We start from the raw sequence: 17766 nt of genomic DNA on the forward strand, positions 1-17766 counted from the left end.
CCGTTATGTAAGAAAAACGTTTTTAATCTCACTTGGTTCGTATTTGCTTTCAAAACGTGGTCGAAAATGGTTGTGGTATTTGTAAACAACATTTTTAAACATATCAGTGACAGCTAGAAAAAATAATCTTGATCCGAATAGCTGTTCGTTATTTATCCATAGAGGATTATGTGATAAAAATTGGACAAAACTTGACAAAAATCGCACAAAACTACATTTTTGAACGTCCGTGATTTTACTTACAAAGTAGTGAGGCCATATTTTAATGGCTAAAGACACTCTCGTCAATCCAGTGAGTACATTAAAATGACTTGGATCTTCATAGGTACTCTCGTTTTCGTGGAGAAGATAGCGTAAAATGCCACCTTGAGTGTTACAGCCAGACAGAAATAGAGATAATACTCGTTTCTGCTTCTTTAATCTATAAAACGTAAAAATAACCTAAAAATATATAACTCTGAGCAGTGTACAGACAAAACTATAATTTTATTTATATAGATGACATAGGCTAACAAATGATTAATTGATTTATTAAAAAATCCAACCTAGACGTGACCTCCTACAGAAAAAAACTTTTACTTAAATAATATTTTACAATTCAAGACAAATATAAAATACCCTCGCCACAGAAAACCTGCAGAGACTAAGCGAATTTCAAATTACCTGGCTGGATTTCTACTAAAATATTCCCTAACAATTGTTAGATTCATTTCCTATTTAATTAACATTAATTTTAGTGAGTACCTAGGTTTGCTGCTGCAGAGAAGATATTGAGATGCGTTTTTTTATTGCAATGTCAATAGGTTAGTATTAAATAAACAAAATATCCAAAGTTGGTTTAAATATATCCATAAAGGCCTATTTTGCTTGGAGCGACTGTAGCGATAGTCGCACAGCGATTATCGCTGTTGCGGTGGCCGTTTTGCTTAGAGTGTTTGATTTTCGGTCGCTACGCGATTTTTCATAGTTAGTGTAATACCAGCACTCACAAAGGTGAACTTATGAGTGCGTGTTGTAACTTTTTAAAGTATCTCCTCAGTGAGGAATTAGAATACGAGGCTCTACTTGACCTTAGTGGAAGTATCAAATAGACGATCGATAGAAAATACATAGTGATACGTAGGATTTGGGACGGATACGTATCACTAGATGTCACTAGATAGGATATAAATAGAAAACTGTAGTGATATCAACGAAAACAAATTAATTATATATATAAAAAAAACATAGTATCAAAAAGAGTACATGAATGTTGGAAAATAACACCTGGAGTCTAAACAAAAGATTTATTCATACAAAAAAACTGATACAGTATTTACATTTGATCATAACCTTATATAGTAAAATGTTGTTAGGGATTCTTACCTAAGTAGTCAATTCAGTTTACGAATTTTTAATTCCATTGGCTGTCTATTGCACCAGATATGAGATATTTTGCAAAACAGGTGCTTGCTTCCTGCCATTTTTTTATTTATACTTATTAGTCTTATGTTCTGATGTACTAATTTTAAAATAAATTCTGATAAAAAAACAATTTAATGCTGCTAACAATTTAGGACATGAAAATGTACTAATAATTCAAAAATATATTCGCTAAAGGTCATACAAATAATCCTCGCTAAAATCTCTGCGTGCGTAGAGTTTTCAGCAATGCCTACTAGGTTTGATTACTAAATTTGAAAATAAATTAACAATATTTAGCTTTTTATATACTATAAAGTTATAAACATTAAGAGCTCGTTCTTAGTTTCAAACGTATTGGGATCATATTACTGGGATGAATAATAAACTCTCTTTCTATTCTTGAAAGTTCTTAACCAACGATCCCAAGTTCACCTTCTTTCGTTTTTGTTATATCAAGAGTCATAACTCTGAAGCAGCTTTCTTACTTTTAAGAAGGGCTCTAACAGTCTCGCTCCCCCTACACATTAAAACAATGGTATTTTTGTATCATAATCTCTGTTTCACAACATGGCGTCTGCTAACGTTTTTGAAAGTTACAGAAAATAAAGAACTCTGCTAGACCAATAATTGCAACCGTTGTATCGTTAGAAAACAGATCAAATATAGCATTCTTCACAACATAATGCGCACGTCATAATGCACACGTTTCAAATTCTTCATTTCTGCAGTTATCCTAATCGTTATCACTATACAACAATTAATTAACAAAATATATTTATGTTGACAAATTTTGATACTTTTCGTTAGTTGAATTAAGCTCAATAAAAAGTTATGAAACATTAAGGCAATAAATAATGTAAATAAAATGTATATTTTTCAGAAATCATAAAAACGATCCTACGTATTGAGCTATATTGATATTACCAACATTACATTAAAAGATAGCCTAATGCCAAAAATTACTATTTCAGTTAATGTATTGTTTGTTACCTCTGTATAGAAATTACCTTAACCGGAGAACCCAGGTGTAGTGAGTTTCCGTGCTTTAGGACTGTTTTTTTTTCAGCGACAAGTTAATTATAGGACAAGTAACTGCCTCTGCATATGTTAATCACCTCTGCACATTATTTACTGCAACACCAAGCATTTAGTTTTACGTCAAATTTATCGATGTTGTATGCACGATAAGTCACGTTTGGCTTTATATAACCAAACAAAATTGAAAATAAATAACAAGACTTGAAATAAACAACTATTTGAGGTAAAGAAATATCATATTTGTCCAGTGGTAATTAATTTGAGTTTTATTTCCGAGTGATTTAGAGTTGTAGTAAAACTAGATGAAAATATAAAACTTAAACTTTTTAAACCTTATAGAAATGTATCTTAGCAGAAACACACATATAGAATATGAATCAAAATGAAAAACGTACTTATAAATAAAAAAATATAGAAGTGTTATTTACGTTTATTAAGTTGAAGATTTGTTTATCTGCTTGTTTACTTCCAGTGAACAAGGTTCAGAGTTAAGTGCCTTGTAGCGTTCAGGATGTTTATGTAACAACTCAGCTGAACTAACTTATATATCTGACCTGACCAAACTTGGTACTACAAACTCAGCACTTAAATGGACAATACAAACAGATTTAGTATTGCCATTGCCTCACTTCGTCGAACACTGTTGAAAGTTAGTTGTTTGTCAGGTATAAGCCCATTGTTTAAAGTCACTTTACCAGGTACCTGCATAATGCATCTCAGCTAATTTTTGGGAAATATAATTAATTTTAGGCCTTAAAATCTTGATATCATGATGTTTGTAAAATCATGAATGAAATTCTTAGAAACATCTCTAGACAGCTAATCACCACATACGGTTTGAAATGTATTTATTATTTGCTAATACTAATATTTGAGGTATGGTTACTGATTTACGGCTGAAAATATATATGAAAGAACTAGGAATTGTTGAAACACCCAAAGTTAGGGGTCGTAGTGTCAACTAATTATTTTATTTAATGTTTTACAATAAGGCTTATTTCATGTAAAAAACTCACATTTGTCAAAACACATATCAACTCACTAAATAAATTTGTTATCAAAATTTCGCTTCAGAAACGGAAAAATATACCCGAAACCACAAAGCGTTCGTGATATTTCAACTATGAAGCGACTCTGAACAATGCGAGTCTTTGTTAAACTTTGATATTACCCTCGTAAATCAACATGAGTCATTGAGAACTTGCAACTTTTAAAGTGATTTCGACATCACAACAGAAATGAGTCACACTGCCACATCCGGCTCACGTTTATTCGGTGTCAGTAATAGTTATCAATAGTTTTAAACTATTCTGTTAGCTGTGTGAATATTGTGATTTGTACCTTTATTTTTTGACGATACTCAGCTCCATTGGATGGAGAACTTTATGCGTTTTATTATATCAAGTTACAATGAATTCTAATAATTTGTCATATGTTTTTAGTGTGGATTATTATAGATAATACCAATGCTAATACCTAACCAATAATTAGTGTTCTCCATCTATTTTTCAGTTGGAAAAAAGAGCTTTTGGTAATTTTCGACGCCTACAAGTAAAAGTTCTCACAATATAATTACACATTTAAACTTACAAAATTGAAAAATAATGTAATTTTAACAGAGACACTGACCTATAATCTATCAAAGTAGCTTCATAATGTTATATTTATGCTTTTACGGATTGTTTATGGAAACATAGACAAATCATCATTTGGAAACATTGTACTCCAAAAATACATAAGGTTCAATGGACTTTACAAACGGAGTTCCCTTAAAAAGTTAAAACGGATCAAATGTAGAGAAGACATACTTATAGACATTAATAAACATTTTTTCCGAAATAAGGTATTATACTGGTAGCATAATTCAAATCCAATTTCATCAATTCTGAAACAATGTTATCGTTTGACACAACAATAAACGATAACGCCATTGGCGTAAACAACCAAATGTTTAAAGCCTTCAACTTTGTTAGTTACAGCTTCTGCAGTTGAGTGTCAATAAATTGTTACGAGACATTTTATTGGCTAATCTGCTCGTATGTGCACATTTACCTGTTACATATACTTGATATACTTCGTTATAAAATATAGTTAGACATGATCATCAAACTTAATTTTCTTAAAGGGTTTTTATACCTAAACTCTTTTAAATACTGTTATTTGTATTGTTTGTTGCATAATCGAAGATATTGAGATATATCTACAGAAGATGCTCTGTTGAATTTTACAAATTTAATATATTCAAGTTTTAACAATGGCAACAAAACGACAGGTCTCTTTGTTGACTTTATGAAGGCCTTTGACCTGGTTAACCATAATATCTTACTATTTAAGCTTGAGGCAGCTGGTATCAGAGGTGTGGCGCTCAATTGGTTCCGCAGCTTCCTGACTGGCAGAGAACAGCAGGTACGGGTAGGTGACTGCCTCAACAGACCACTGCCCGTAACTGTAGGTGTGCCGCAGGGCTCGGTTACCTCAGCAATTTTATTCCTTGTTTTTATTAACGATTTGCTTGACAAGAATTTTAAAAGTCAAATCCAAGCTTTTGCCGATGATATTGGTTTTCTTTATTCTAATAAGGATAAGGAAGTTTTAAAAATGAATTTAATGTTTGATTTAGACATACTCCAAGATTGGTGCTTAAAAAACAAAATGAAAGTTAATGTTAGTAAAACAAAGTTTATAAATTTTGGCTACAGAGAATTTTCTTTTTCATCTCCTATTTTGTATCACATACAAGGCTGCCAACGTGTAGATTGCCAATGTGAGGAAATTGAGAAAGTTAAATCATTTAAATACCTTGGGATACACTTTGATGAAAAATTTACGTGGGAAAAACACATTCAAATTCTGCATGCAAATGTCAAAAGATCAATTAGAAAATTTTATTTCTTAAAACATTTTTGTGAAGAACATTTATTGAAAACACTTTATTACGCACTAATACATTCACGTTTGCAATATGGATTAATATGCTGGGGAGGTACTTTCAAAAGTTTCATCAATCGTTTAAGAACAACTCAAAATCATTTTTTAAGAATCATTTTTAATAAACAGTTGAGAGAAAGCTCATTTCCGTTATACTTTCAATCAAAAATAATGCCGATTCAGAATCTTTTTATATTTAAAGTATTAAAATTGTTTTATCTTAAAAGTGGGAACAATGGAACTGATAACCTATATTACAATACCAGAAGTGTAGATAATTTGTTTTACAGGACCCCTAAAGTCAACAAAGAACTGTTCAAGCATTCGTATCTATTTTTGGGGCCTTTTGTTTTTAATATGTTGCCAATTGATATAAAAAGAAGTAACAATGTTAATAGTTTTTGTAAAAGGTTGAAAGAATGGTTATGTAATATAAATGATACTTCGTTGCTTCGTAATGTTTTAGAATAAAATCTATGTTTTTCACATCGTTAAATTGTAGTACGTTTTTTATATATTTTGTGTTCATTATTTACATTTCAGGCAGTCAGATATGTATATTTTAATTTTTAGAAGTAGACTTAATTTCAATATGTAACGCTACAGGTAGCAGCAGGAGTGATAATTTTAGTAATGGATTGATAAGACTGAACTCTTCATTTCATGTATAGATTAGATAAGTTTTGTGTACACTGGCCACAATTACTGGACAAAGTGGCCAGTTAATTTCCGAATTGTTTTATGATTTGATGATTGTTTGTTTTTGAGGAAATAAAATTCATTATTCATTATTCATTATTCATTATTCATTATTCATATTTTTCAGTAAGTAAAATGGAGTTATACATCAAAACCAATATTTAGTTCAATCTCTTGCTTAGAAATTGCTATATTTAGATTAGTTCCATATGTTTACAATAACTACTGGGAAATCAACTACAGTATAGAGCACAATCTTATTGACCGTCTGAGTAATGACCGAAGTGGCATAATTTGACTCAGTAAACCTACAGTATATCTTTCGGTTACATCACTTTTTAGTCCAGCCCATAAGTTATACCAGTTACTCTTTTTTATAGATAGTTTCGTGAGGAAATGGTTATTTGTGTAACTAGTGGGCGAAGTGGCACTTTGCTGTACACTAGAGAAATGTTTAGAAGGAATAACTTTTATAACTTGAATTTACCTATGGATTAAATTACTGCTTTGCAAACTTGCCGTATACAATTGCTTCTAAAAAGTTCTAGAAATCTCATATCTTATTATGTTTTCAACTTAACGGCATTGACTTGAAAAAGAAATTCCCTGAAAAAGGTTTAGTTCAAAGTTGAAACCCTGAGAGTGTCCAAGTTTTTCAATTACAGAGGCCAAGATCAACGACCTTAAAAGATGCCCGCCGTGGTCAATGACGCTTGAAAATGAGAATAAAGGGAACCACATTCTTTTTTTGTTGTTCACCTAACCAAAGACTTAAAATGCTCAAGGATTTGAGTAAATTGTGAGTTTCAATTGTACCTTCTCAATACAAAAAGGCTTTTCATATAAAGTAGGATGTTATTTGTCTTAACTTATTAGTCTGTCATTCTTGAACAAAAATTTATCTTTCATATAGTTATCACAACAAGGACCTATAGTAAAGTATGTGTTGTGGGAAAAAGTTATAAAACGTATTCATAAAAAACATTACATATTTTCATGAAAAACCCAACGATATTTTACAAAGAACTTAATTATGAAAAAGCTTGAGAAAACTAGTCAGGATGAATTCAAGAAGCAAATGTTAATGAACGTTTAAGACTAATAACTGCGTTTCCCTTCAGTTTTAATAATAGCATTTTTTTTAAATGCAACTAGTTTGTAAGGTCTTACATTTCAAATATTCCGATCATAAACGTGGATAATTTTTGCAGATACAAATATCGGAGGAGATACAAGCAATTCAAATAGAATTTATAAATGTATTTCATAACATTGCCTGAGGGAAATCAATTACAGCCTTTCGCAGCCCTGAGGGACCGATACTTACCATTGTTATGAAACACGAATACACTCGTATACGCACCTGTTTCTGTAGGATACATTTTTAATTGATACCAAAAAATATTTAACCAATAAAATGAAATACGGTACGGTTACATGGATTTAAAAATCACAAAATATGATTACTAAAATACATGACAAATTGATATTTTTTTATGTTTTTCAACATTATTTGACACTCTGTGGACATATGCATGAAAATATCAGTGAATTAAACTTTAAAATATTTTTCGTCCTTTTTATTTTTTCATAAAAGGAAAGCATTGTGCAGCTCTTCTTGCGGCATACTTCACACGAAGTAGACCTCCAGGCACTCCGAACACTCTTTCGATCACAAAGTATAACTTTTTAGCAAATTTCCCAAGTAGGAAATGCGATATCATTCGCTATAATACACTATGCTTTTAAGTTTTAGAATATATTTGCAAATTTAATACTAAGATAAATCAGTTTAAATCTTCCCAATTTCTGAAGGCGTTGAAGCACAAAGCCAGAAACGGTTTAGGGATCAATCACGCTGTCGTTGAGTCAGTTTACTGCAGAATTTACATAGTTTTTTTTTTTTTTAAATAAGGCTAAGCAAGGAATACATACTTAATCAAAACCCATTTTGAATCAAAATATCTCCTCAGGTTTACTAAGCCAATAAATTACGTGATAGTGAGGCTGTCACTGTTGATTTAAACTTAAATAAACAGTGACAGGCAATAAATATTATAACAATATTATGGCAATATTATGATATCAATACTTTATCCCTTAAAAATTCTAAGTAGGTGGTGAATTTCAATTTTTTATTGTAATATGAATTGTGAACTAGCACTGGATGTTGAAAATAAATTAGTTTGCCGTGAGCTGTTATGAATTTATTACTGTTGAGTGAAAATGTATTTTTTTTATTTTGATATATTTTTTTATTTCTTAATATTTTTTATTTGTTATTGTTTCTGATGTTGTTTACTAATGAATATACAACCTTTTAAAATTGTACCGGAACACCAAAAGCATAAGAGAATAAAATTGTGTAGTGAGCGTAAGGTATGGGGTTTTTAGAGCTAAACAAAAAATTATACCACTACATTGATTGAATTGTCCTACAATATTAAGGAAGAGTTTCAAAATTAATAGCCAAACAGTAAATTGCTATATTTGTGTAGAACCCAATGCCAATTTGTAGATGAAACGGAAATAAAATATCAATACCCCATATAGTCATACAGTTCATCAAATACACTTAAATAACCACAGGAAAACATTGTACAATTGAACATGTGGAAGTTCCAATATACCTACATATCCTTCACCTAGTGTGGAGTAAAGTTTGACTTTTATCGTTCGGTTAATCCAGCTCAACCGGTGTTAAATCGCTCCAATAAATGTTCTCTCAATAGAAACCAACGCATAGGACCAATCGGCTTCCAAAGTTTGACTGATTTTGCTTCAATTTATATCACATTCATGGAATAGTACACAAGTGTTATCAGGATGGTAGATTATTATATTTTGTAAACAGAGTAAACACTGAAGGAAACACTATTACAAATAGTCCTAGTCTAGTTTTAGCGAATTTCCCATATAGGGAATAAGCTATTACCGTAGTACTCATGGTAAGACCTGGACCCGGGACCGATTTTTTTTTCGTTTTGAGGTCCCTAGAGGCCAAAAACACCATCCGTTCAAATTCATATATATATTTATATATGTGTCCGTTAGCGCGATAACTCGAGCAAAAACGATCCGATTTTGATATAATTTGGTACAAACGTATAAACCTACGTTTATTCGAACGAGTTCGCGAATCAGCATTATCGGACCATGGGAACGGGGGTTAATGGGTTGTTTATGGGGTAAAAATGGATTTTACCCACTTTTGACTCAAAAAACATAACATTTTGCAATTTCTTTCCAAACTATTTTGTAGAGCTTAAAAAACAAGTAATTTACTATATTGAAGCGTTATAATGCACCTAATGGTTACGGAGAAAATTTCAAAAAATTGTAAATTTAAAATTCTCATGTTATTCTTATAGAGAATAAGTAAACTGTTGTAGTTTGCTTGTTTATTAACATTTTTTGTCCAAATTTGGAAAATGTTTTTATTTCTTACTAACTATTAACATTTTACATAAAAAACACTTTTACCCTCCCTGTTGCAGCAAACCTAAGTATGTGTTAAGCTGATTCTATTTAAATAGGGAATAAAATGTGATATTTTTAAGGAGACATTTTAGTGTAAATCCAATCAGACAAATGGAAATTCGCTTAGTCTGCAGGTTTGCTGCGGCGGAGGTATTTTTTAATTGTCAAGGTCTTTTTTTTGTCAAGTTCTATTGCACTACAGTTTTCCAAAGCCGATATTTTATACATGTATCCAAATTGTCTTGACATATTTTGTAGAGTTGTTCCTTAAGCTAAGACAAACTAAAATGACATATAAGTATGGGTCTAAAATTTTTATAAATGTGTAGTTTAGAAGTAAAAGAGCCTACAAATTTCGTTCTAATATCTCAAGCCGTTTCAATATGGCAATCATCAATGACAAATAACCAAATAGACCATTAATATTAAGGAAATTGTTTTTATACTAAAAAGTATAGAGGATTTGAATGCACATCAAATTAGCCCTCTCTCAAATCTCGGGTTTGAAATTAATATGATGCCTTGAACAAAAACTGGTATTATTTACGGGTATGGTGTTTCTAAAGATTTCTGATTTTAAAACCTCTCATACGAAATAATGTTCTATTATTTATTATGGAAAGGTAAAACTTTAGATTCGTAATAATGATTCTTAAATAATACAATACAAACTTGTTTTACAATGTAATAAAAGAAAGGAATGAACCGAACGTGATTTTGGCACCCCTCCTAACAACACCGCCATAATCTCTCAGCTAATATCTATGTTCCTAGAGTAACACAATTATTTTACGTTTAGCCCTCAATCCCTGACGAAATACAAAACTAATTTAAAAACTAACTTTTTTACATTGAAAAACTAACTAAAACTATTCTGTTTGTAACATACAAAGATTTTTTATTATATTTAAAAGGCAGAAAAATGTAAATGGTTTATTTTATAGATAAACTAAAACACCACGTAGGACTACAAATAAAAAAATTTAAACACCGTCTAACCATAAAACAAAAATATTATTGAGTTAATTTGATTGAACTACTATTATTATTTAATCTAGTCACAACAAATCGGGTTGTTCTATATCCGTATATGTTCCGTAGTGGCTTCCAATATCAAGATTATAATACCATAATACCATCCAAAAGCCCGATAGGGAGTTTCAATATCATATTGCATAGCTTTGGGGCTATTCGATACATGCATACTCTATGTTCGGATATGGAGAGAAATAAAAACCAATAGATTGGGATTAAAAGAGTATGCGGAAAGAAAGTAGAAACTGTTTTATGTATCAAACTAGAATACTTTATATGCAATAACATAAAGATGGTTGGGAGGTTGGGATCCCAACCTCGGAGGTTATGTTTGATAAAGATCATGGCCATGCATCTACGTTGTTTTAATATATGTCTTTGTAAATATTTATATGTGTTCAATGTTTGTACAAATTATACTATATCGACAATGTCTCAAGTAAGAGATGGCAAACAAAAAGTTTAGCAAGCCTATGAGACAAAGGACTGACGATAACGTTTCGACGTAGAAACCTAGGTCTCCACTATAATAAAATTGGATCGTAAGGTAAGCCTTAGATTTAATCATGTTCAATAACGATCCAGAGGCTATATTTCCAAATAATGAAAAGTCTTATGAAAATTTTGAATTTGTTAATCCGATTGCAGATTACCATTACCTTTTTTTTAGTTTCAATAAGCCAATTAGAAGAAAACAGCGCGCATATAAATGTAGTCAAACGCTTCAATAGGTTTAAATATTTTACAGGGAAAAGTAAACATAATCCAAAGGCTTGTCCGGTACTTAACAGTTTAAAAGTTTTTCAATGGCTCTCGAGCAGTAGAGGTTGTATCGCATTGAAACAACGCCTGCTTTGTTCTCCACAGCCACTCTGACTGGCAGCCGTGCGTTCTTGATGTATTGTTGTGTTTATATTTTGACAGCTTGTTTCAACGCTTAACTGGCATTCTATGTATGTTTAGACGATCCATCATCGAAATGAAATACCTTGTTTATTGTCTCTGAGTATTGTCAATATTTAAATTTAAAAAATTCGAGGTGGGAAAGAGAAAAAAAAACAATATACGAGTAAGTATGCAAATTTAAAAGAGATACATCACTGCTTAGTGACTCAATTGGTAAAAAGCTTATTTTTATCAATATTTCTCTAAGTTGAAAGATGTTTGGGTTCATTCACATTTTCATACGTCATTATATTAATCGCATATATGCTTTGGTAATAGTTTTAAAACACAATATACTTGACCCTCTATTTCCAAAAGAAAACAGAAATAACCTAAGATAACATTATTGTAATAATCAAATTGTAAATGGGCTGTCCGTTATCCCTGACTGTACAGACTGAGTAACAGGAAATTGATATTGAAATTGAAATTCGGTGCAAAAGGACGCAATCCGAAAATTGGCTTTTCTAAAGCAGTCACGTTCATATCTGTTTTCGTATACAAATGTAATACATGAAACAAAACTTTATTCGCTTCATGTAATTGGAGCACAGCTAACTTTGTACTTTTTACTTTTTTCCCCTATACATATTATCCTAAGCTATAAATTCTTTGGGTATTGTACCAAAGATCAGTTTTGCCAGTTTTTACTGACAAAAGATCACTAAATCACTGGAGACAAAAGATCACTGGTAGATCACTAAATTTGTATAAATAGTGTAATAAATTGTACATGTTGTCTTTAATTTTTTACAAAAGGGCTGTTAACAATGTCTCTGAAATCCGGTAAATATAGAGGGTGTTAAAAAGGCACACCAAAAGATTAATTAAGTGGCGTAAGATAAAATTTTGCAACTTCAACATATCAAAATTTTGACCCCTCCTTCTTTAACCCCTAAAGATAGGGAGCAACTAAAAATGTTCAAATGTAAAGACCCATGTTGTGACCCCTCATTTTAAAGGTCTTAATTAGAAGAATGCAATTCCATAAACTTAAACTCAAACGGATAACCGAGTCTAAAATGGCAGGCATTCAAATATATCTTGAATCAGCCATTTTAATCCTTCGAACGGCTGCCATTTTTTATTCAGTTGTTCTTTTGAGCTCAAATTTGTGACATTGTATTCTACTAAATAAGAACTTTAATTTTATGTGCATATTGACCTATCCATACGTTTATGATTTTAACACATAATTAAGTTATGCAGTACATCCTCAGGGCGGCCCGCTAGAAGTAGTAGGAAAATCATAAACGTATGGATAGGTCAATATGCAGATAAAATTATAGGTCTTAATTGGTAGAATACAATGTACAAATTTGAGCTCAAAAGAACAACTGAGCAAAAAATGGCAGTTGTTCAAAGAATCAAAATGGCTGATTCGAGATATCTCTGAACGGCTGCCATTTTCGACTCGGTTATCTGTTTGAGTTCAAATTTGCGGCATTGTATTCTACTAACTAAGACCTTTAAAATGAGGGGTCACGACGTACGTCTTTATATTTGAAAATATTTAGTTACCCCCTATCCCCTACTAATTAAGACATCAAAGGATCTAGATTTCCTGCAAAAAGCTAGAAAAGTCATAATATAATGATATGTTGAAGCTGCAAAATTTTATCTTATGCCGTTTTATTTATTTTTAGGTGTGTTAATACTTTTTCATTTTTTTTTTTTTTTTAAGAGGTTGGTGGCCTCTTTTAACCTTGCATTTGCCCATCCACATAGACTTCAGATCTGTCTGTGGAACGTATCCAGCAAAGCAAGGGGTGAGCCGGTAGAGAACAAAGGTGAACTGTACGACAGTACTGATAAAAGTTAGTGGCAGTGACCAGGATCAGAACCCACGACACTACTGCCTTGGGCCCGAAGTCCGCGACGCTACCGACTGAGCCACCGACTCACCAAAAATTCCCTGTATATTTAAACCTTACATACAACACCTTTTACTCTCTAAATAAATCGCTATCGTTTTACTCGATGATACGATGAGACTTTTTTTGGTTCTAGAGAAAAGTTAATTAATTATTTCTTGATAAAAACTTTATTGTCTTTCAAACAACAGAAGTTGTTCCCTCAACAAATTTATCGTTTAAAATATGTCTAATTTATTGACCAATTGACCTTAATGCAAGGTAAAAAATATTGAGAAACAATTATTTTAAATTTATGTGAAATATTCAATTGTTATCTCGATAAGTTTGAAGAAACACTCTTATACAATATGCTCTACGGTTTAGGGCTCTAGTATACAGCAACGAGATCTTCCACCAAAAATTTAAAATTTAATAGTTTCGCTAGCCTTAATTAATAAACTATCAATTACCAAGACGTTACAAAGAAGTTAATAATTTAGTGACTTCAAACTTGGAAGCCCCCTGATTCAACTAGTGCTGGAATAATCTAGAAGCAGCTTAGAGGAAAATATTTGCCAGCTGATTTACATTTTGTCTCTCTCTAATCAGTCAAGTATAATGTTTGCTCAAACTTCCTACTTGTCACTTCCGGTGGAAATTTATGTTTTTCCTTTACACTTTTCTACATTATAGGAGTTTTTACCACAAAAATGTAAGACGACGAACCTTTTTATTTAATCTTAGTGAAAGTACGGTAATTGTATGCTGGTAAATATATCTATTTGTGTATTTAGTTTGCAAAGTACGTCATTGCCGCTCTAGAACTGCTGGGTCCTATTGCATAAAACTACAATTTTACAATTTTACAAGTTTACAGGCAAATTTCTGAAGAATTCTTCAGAAATTGTAATTACAGGTGTTGCATGAACTACAAGTTACAGACTTGTAACAACTACTCAAAAACCCAAAATTACAGGCATTTTTTAACAATTTTACAGGTGTGTAGACTTGTATTTACAATAAAATTATTACAATTTTACATTTACCTGTAGAAATGTAAGATTTTTTTACCTAGCTTATTTGGCCTGTAAACCTTTGTTGCTATTGTACAAGTTATTCTTTTTAAGACAAAGATGTGGAATAGTGATGATTCTTCTGATCCACAACCTTCAAACTGAAACTTAAAACTAAACAACTATCATATTTTCATAATGTTATAGTAAAGTGATGATGACATAGTCAAATAAGAACTATAGCATTTATGATCACTAAACAAATTAGTTAACTATTGATTAACATTAATTTAATAGACTAAACACTAACTATAGTTAGTGTGTTTAGTGTTTAGTGTGTTTAGTGTGTGTGTTAGTGTTGTAGTATGAGCTTGTATGTTTTATTTATAAATAACCCTGCCGATTTAGCGAATTTCTATTTGTCTGAATTGATTTTCAATTTGCCCAAATCTATTTAAATAACAGGTTTAACGGGTACGTAGGTTTGCTGCTACAAGGCAACTAATAGTGTATTTTTCAGTAAAATATTAATAGCTTAGTATAAAACAAATAAATTTTCCAAGTTTGATCAAAATATATCAATAAACAAGCAAACTACAACAACTTACAACATTCTCCATAAGAATAACATGTGAATTAAAAAAATTATAAGTTTTTTTATTTTCTCCGTTACCAATAACCATACAAAAATACTTTTATTGACTAAACTATTTTTTTATCTCTTTAAAAAGGTATAGAGAGAAATTGGGAAATGTTGTGTTTTGAGGGGTCCAAAATTAGAAAACAATTTTTTTACCCCATAAACCCCCCCCCCCCCATAAAACCCCGTTCCCGTGGTCTGATCATGCTGGTTCGCGAACTCGTACGAATAAACGTAGGTTTACACCTTTGTACAAAATTTCATCAAAATCAAATAATTTTTGCTCGAGTTATCGCGCTAACGGACACACACACACAAATATATATGAATTTGGTCGGATGGTGTTTTTGGCCTCAAATCGAAAAAGTAAATCGTTCCCGGGTCTAGGTCTTACCATAAGACCTACGGTAATAGCTTTATTATTCCCTATATGGGAAATTCGATTGACGTATGTGTAATTTTATTGTAAAATTGTAATCAGCTGTTTACAATTTTTGTACTTGTTCTTACAAGTATACAAATTATTCTAGCAACACCTGTAACTGTTAAATTGTAATTACAGGGACCTGTAAACTGTAAATTTGTAAACTTACACTTGTAGTTTTATGCAATAGGCCCCTGGTGATCATTCCGATAGCGGAATTTACTGTGCTCTTTCCAGACAAGATTTTTCCTACCACCATAATTAACTTATAATAACATAAAAATAAACTTTTTAGTTGTATAAAAATGTCATTTAGACTATTTTGACTTTTGTTGAGCTATTTTATTTGATTACCAGACTTTAGTTTTATATAGAAACGTCAACATAAAATCAGTTGATTGAGCGAGTGACAATAAATAAAGTGGGAATGAGTTATTTTGTGTACTGTTAAAAGGTTTCGCAATGTGATTATTTCCACGAGTGGTATAAAATAAGAATTTGTGTTATCGTATTTACGAATGCACCAAAAACGTAGCCAGATTTATGTAATTTGAATTTGAATATGTGTCTTCAGGTATAATGTTGTTTTTTGCACACAAACCCAAGAATTTACAAAATAAATGTAAGTATATTATACTAACATTACTTTCCTAAGCAGAAAAAGGGTTTTAATTTCTCAATATAAGGTGCGTTTGACTTCCAAGAGGTAGGTACTAAACTGTAATGCGATGCTCTGTATGCACCATGATACACACCTGGGCAATATAACAATGATAAATGCACCACATTCTTGTTCTAATAAACCCTCCAGAATATACTCCAAATACTTCAAGGAAGTAGATTTTCTGTATTACATGGTTTGATTGAAACCAAAAATCTAACATTTTTGATGGTAATGAGAAATTGTAATGAAAAGTTATGACTAATTTTAAATAACACAACAATTAAGTAATAAACCACTCAAAATTATAGTTTTACCTGCCATTCAATAGCTTTCTTACTTAATTGTAACCAGTTTCCAGTCTTTGTTTTGTTAAGCATCAACTCAATCTCCCTTCTATCAAAGAGTGGGTAATCCTTCTCTACTAATCCAGAGAAGGGACAAAACCTTCCAAGGAAATTAGTTTTTCACGGATTTGTTTTTTCAGCGTTGTAATAACGGACTTTGTGGATATTGGATACTTTTTAAACTCTTATACACATTTATAGTCCCGAGAATTCAATATACACAATGGTTGCTTTTGGTTTTAAATAAGTGATTTGCAAATGTTTAATAGGGTAACAATTTTAATTATTGATTAAATTTCATGGTAAAATGACAGTGTTGGCAGTGTAAGGGGTTTTCTTATTCAAAATAGCAACACGCTATCAATTGTTAACAATAAAATGATTATTATTTTAGTAACCTATCTCATAGTCGAAAGCTAATAAGGAATTATTGTCAAACTAATCTCATCATAGCAGCAGCATCAGTTCATTTTCCTGATCCTGAGAGATTTGCAGCTTTTCGTCTAAAAAAAACCACGTCTTGACGATCAGTATAGTATCCTAACACATATACACCCCCCTAACACATATATATATATATATATATAGTGTATACCTTCGTAGTAACTACACAAAAAGGACTAAACACACATTTAAAGTAGTGTGCACTGTTATTCAACTCATTTTCATTTAAAACAAGAGTAACTAAACAATAAATGTTTATTGCTACATTAGTTGTAATTCTACCCTAATTAATTTCTGTACTATAAATACATGTTGTCATTATGTACACTATTATCTCTAAACTATAATTTGCTCGCTTTGTAATACATAAGGCATCTAACTACTCAACATCAAGAATATCTTTTTTGAAACTTACCGAACTGTTACCCAAAAAGTGTTCATGTTTTTATTCCTCGCAGAACCCAACCGTATATGTTATGCATGTATTGAGTTCCCCCTAAGCTATGCGATTCGATATTGAAACTCCCTACCTGGATTTAGGACAGCATAATAATCCAGTCCTTTGGATCCAATTTGAATGCATGGATATAGACCAAACCGATTTACTGTGATGTGATCAACAATGCATTGGTATTGTTGTAGGCTACTATCAAAATTAATGCGTAGTACGTAATGAAAATTGGGTAGCGACATTCCCTGACACAATATATTATTTGTTTTATGAACTACTGTAAACAAACTGTATAAGGACAATCGTCTCATGTTACCATAGGCCTACTCATTTTTCCAACTAAATAAATAAAACAAGGTTTCATTTTGTGACAAATAGCGAGTATTTGATAGAAAGTTCCT

Source organism: Macrosteles quadrilineatus, unplaced genomic scaffold, assembly GCF_028750875.1.
Source record: "Macrosteles quadrilineatus isolate MER2022 unplaced genomic scaffold, UCM_ALF_1.0 Scaffold_5__1_contigs__length_97177068, whole genome shotgun sequence".
NCBI classification, from domain to species: domain Eukaryota; kingdom Metazoa; phylum Arthropoda; class Insecta; order Hemiptera; family Cicadellidae; genus Macrosteles; species Macrosteles quadrilineatus.